The following is a 5,164-nucleotide window of genomic DNA, read 5'->3' as shown; positions in this document are numbered from 1 at the left end:
TCTAATGTCCCGAAGACGGCACGTGCTTGGGCCTGATAGTGGTTCGAGAGTCGTGTGCCCTCTTGTAGGAAGCCCTGCCTGTAATAAAAACGAACCGTGTCCTCTAGGCACCTTTCAATAGGTGCTTCTAAAGCATATACCGGCAGCTGAAATTCCTTTTGTTATTTCGTAGTAAAATTTCTTCGGCATTTGCTATATTTTCAAAAGAACCCTCTAGAGATCTAAAAATTTATCTTGTACTTGTCTTGCAATATAATATGAGAGGCTCGGCCTGCACACATCTGCGTATAGGATCCAATTTTGGTTTATCACACGTGTAAAAATCAGTGATTCCGTGAACTCGTGTGTTACCGCATCTACTGTCAATGCACGATAAGTCGAACTCCGATGACTCGAATATCTGTTTAAGTCGAAGTTTTCACCCACCCGAGCCCCAGAACTTTTTTTTTCGTATTTTAGTGTTAAAATTTTTCTTAAACTCGAAGTTTTGTTCCTTTAATTCGAAGCTTTCGAGAATGAGACACATTTAATACAGTACATAGCATACAGTAATAGAATTCAGCATTTAGCATTTAGTAAGAGAACTGTGCATTTGCATTGTAATTTAGTTTTTAGCAATAGAATTTAGCATTTAGCAATATATAATTTAGCATTTTTAGCATTAAGTAATAGAATTTAACATTTTTAGCATAGAATTTATTATTTTTAGCACATTTTTAGAATTTAGCATTAAGTAATAGAATTTAGCATTTAGCATTTATCAATTCAATTTAGAATTTAGCAATATAATTTAGCATTTAGCAATATAATTTAGAATTTTTTTTTAAATAACGTGATCCACACGTTTTCCCAAGGGATCAGTATGATCCGTCCAGGGAATTTGTTAGTGTTAGTAAACATCCATGGCCGAACCGGAATTCGAACCCAGACCTGCACAGTGAGAAGCCAGTTCCCTAACCACTCGACTGCCAGGCGGCATAGTTTAGCTATATAATTTAGCATTTAACAATATAATTCAGCAATATATAATTTAGCATTTAGCAATATAATTCAGCAATATATAATTCAGCAATATATAATTCAGCAATATAATTCAGCAATATATAATTTAGCAATATAATTCAGCAATATATAATTTAGCATTTAGCAATAAAATTTAACAGTTTGCAATAGAATTCAGTACTAACAATAGAATTCAGTACTAACAATAGAATTCAGTACTAACAATAGAATTCAGTACTAACAATAGAATTTAGCATTAAGTAATAGAATTTAATATTTAGCATTTAGCAATGGAATTTAGCATTCAGAAAAATAAATCAGCAATAGAATTTAGCATTAGAGAGAAAGAGAATTCCGCTGTTATTTCTATAAATATTTCGTTTCCCCGCTCTGTAATCGGCGTTTCCGATGCGTCGAATCAATGATAACTTGATTTTTTTTTTTAAATATATAGAATTTAGCATTTAGTAACAGAGTTGAGCATTTTTTATAATCGCAAAATAACACGCACAATTAAAAATAATACACAAAATAAGACAATAAAACAAAACAAAAGTACACTCTGCGGCTCTTAGGGACCCAATCGGTCCGTCCCAAAGCTTAATAAATTTTTTTCTATAATCAGAAAGCAACAGTAATTATATTATGTTATAACACTAAAATACATTTCAGATTTTTTTCCCTTTTTATTTATTATTACTTTTTAGTTTCATTCAAAGCTTGTGTCTTGAGCACTTATTTTATGCTTTCAATGAATGTTTCGAAATTTGAGATAGAATTTGCAAATGTAAAAATTTCTTCCTTGAGATGTTTATTAAGTATTACTTCGGACAATTTCTTTTCCGCATTTGTTATAAATGGCTGGTCCCGAGTAATTCATACTTTTTTGTATAAGGTGTTTGTGTTAATCATAATTGTGTTCTATCGTTGTTATTTATAAGAAAAAATTTATGATTCTTTACCATGAAAATTATTAATTTTTATACACATAGACTCGCCTCAGTTCAAGTGTTAAAACATTTGAATTAAGTAGGTTTGAATTATTAAATGTTAAAATATTGCGTTTTACGAGTTTGTAAATGTTTTTGATATTGTCGTGGGGGGTAAGCACCTTCCCATACCTTTATTGCGTAAGTTACTCTTGATTTGATCCATGCGTGAAAGACTGTCTTAAGGAGTTCCGGACTTATGATGTTTCTCAATCTATATAATGCTGCTATTTGTTTCCTAATTTAACTACAAACATTGTTTGTGTGACTATTCCATTTCAAATCGTCTTGTATAATAACGCCTAAATATGTATATTCTCTTACTCTTTCTATATAATTGTAAGAACGGCTTTGGGGAGAATATTCACAATTGTGTAATTTTATTGATATTCTGTATCAATTATATCTCTAGTTTTTAGACACAATGAATTTTGTTCTTTCAATGTTTGGGAGCAATTTGTTTTTTTAGCTACAAGTTAATCTGTTTAAGGTCATCTTAAATTGTATATTATCTTGATTGTAAGATCAAATAGTTTTAAATTTTATAACTTCTTTCTATGATGTTAGAAATTTTACTGGGATTTGCCAATTTTTTTTACTGAAGATATGTCGAAGATATTGTTTTTTTAGCAAATTGTCGATTTTTTGAGGAAAAATGTCATTTTTTTCAAACATAAAATTTCATATTTTCTTAATTTTCATCTTCAGGGTTTTATAAAAAATAAATAAAAAATCCGAGTTCGTTTTGGTATTTTTTTCTTTTTTCAGTTTTTCATGATTATTAACTTAGTTTTCTTTTTTTCAAATGAGAAAATATCTTTCAAAAATAATTTTAAAAAAGAGAGAAAAATTAGTAAATATTTTAAATATTAAATATTTAAAATAAGAAAAATTTCAGGAACGAACCGAAATAACAAAGAAAAAGTCAATATAATTTGAAGAAAAGAAACTGTAAATTTTGTAAGAAGTGAACGGAAAAAAAAGAGAGAAAAGAAAAATTCGAGAAATAAAATATAAGAAAAACAACAGGGAAAAAATATTTAAAGAAAAAAATTTCAAGTATAAATTCCCTTTTTATTTTCAAATTTTATCTTAGAACCACAAAAAAAATTGCTATTGAAAGAAAAAACTAAAAAAAAACAAGGAAAATTCAAAATGAAAAGAATCAAAATTTAGCGATAAAAAAATTTTGAGAACACTGTCTTGAAAATATAAATTCAGGATATAAATTCAACATTTGAAAATATAAAATTTTAGTTTTTCTCTTTGAGTAGACATTTTTATTTCTGTTTCATTTAGTATGCTTTTTTTTTAAATTTTCCGATATTTACAAAAATTCCAATTTTATATATTTTCTGATTTTTTTGAAATTTTTCTCTCTCAATATTTTCTCATTTGAAAAAAAAAATCTCTTTTTTTTTCAATTTTTTTCCCGTTTAAAAAATTCTGATTTTTAAATTTTTTCTTGAATTTTTAAATTCCCCTTGAAAAAAAAGCTTTCTCTACGACTAAAAAAATTTAATAAACTTTTATCCGTTTTTTCTGCTTCTCTATTTTATTCATTTTTATTTTACTATTATGAAATTTATTCACAATTTATTTTTTGCGTTCTCTGTCAATGAAAAAAAATGCCAAATTCCAATTTCATTATCTTATGTCCTAGTTAAACACACTGCAAATATTCACATTTTTGTCATAAATTGGAAAAAATGTTCTTACATGTTTGAATAATTGTAAGAAAAAAATCTTGAAATTCATATTATTATTTTATGGGGAAAATATTGACATTATTGCACTTAAATAATTTACAGAAGATATTTTTTATTTTTACAGGAATTAGTTTGGATTTTCGTTTACCAAACCAGTTATATTTTGCCACATTGTTAGTTTACTATTTACAATGAGAAGATGAACTCATACAATTACCAAATACCAACTCATAAAATCGAAAATTTATATTGTATATACCCAATTTTTAAACAATGTCCGTTTACTCTTATTTAAAATTGATATTTGAATTGTTTTTTCTTTTCTCATTTATATTTCATTCACTTATTTTTGAACAGTTATGATTATTGAGATTTATTTTGATGTATTCTTGCGTAATCATGATCTTGCCAATCTTTTTAAAGTGCTAATGGCCAAAATACAAAATTGTTATCATTGTTACGGTTTTGTTTTTTAATTTGAAAATTTAATACAAATTTTTTGATTAAATTCTTGAAAATGTAATTTGTATTTCTTATCTGTTTATTGTGTTTTAGCAAATTCGAAAATTAAAATCCTTCCACCAAACTTTACTTTAATTTTTTTCATTAGTTGGCAACAGTTAATAGAAATCCGGAACAGACTGAAGCAAAAATTGAAAATTAATAACGTTCAGTTAAAAAAGTAATGATATTGAGATCCCCAAATTTAAAAATAATAATAATGATTAAGAATGATAATGATAATTTAAAATAAATAATAATTTAAAACTAATAGCAATTCGAATTGAATAATTTAAAAATTACATAATGAATAAATAAAAATTTAAGAACAAATAATTTGAAATAATGAACAAAAATAAATAAAAATTTAATAATATATAAACTAAAATAGTAAATAAGTTAAAATGAATAGAAATTTAGTAACAGATCATTTTAAATGACAAGTAGATGAAAATAAATGAAAATTTAAGAATAAGTAATTTAAAATAATGAATAAAATAAAAATTTAAAAATAAATAATTGAAATTAATTTTAAAAAACTAAATAAATCTTTAACAATGAATAAATCAAAATTATAAATAAATAAAAATTCCTTAATTGAATACTTAAAAATAATTAATAATAATAATAAATATAAATTCCCCGTTTGAGCGCAAAACACGGAAACCGAATCCAGCTGCTCTCGGTCACGTGAACATCCCACCTCTAACTTCCAGCCAATGACAGACGGTCTCGGGGACATTTAAACGTGATGTCACTGGATATTCGTGTCACTCTACATTGGCAAGTTATCTGCCGTGCGGCTTCGCACACCAGATACGATGCCGAAACACATTTGGCGCGATTTCGGACAGCGTTTGGCGAGTTACTGATGAACACCTGACCGAAAGTGAATGGAAAGTTTCCTTGCAACCCTACCAGGTGTAAAACTGGTAGCTTGGGAAGCTGCCTTCACATTAAACA

This window comes from Pholcus phalangioides, unplaced genomic scaffold (assembly GCF_987345545.1).
Source record: "Pholcus phalangioides strain wild (caught in Gottingen) unplaced genomic scaffold, Ppha-v1.0 ptg000037l_1, whole genome shotgun sequence".
NCBI lineage: Eukaryota > Metazoa > Arthropoda > Arachnida > Araneae > Pholcidae > Pholcus > Pholcus phalangioides.
The sequence above is the reverse complement of the archived record's forward strand: the minus strand, read 5'-3'. Positions refer to the sequence as shown.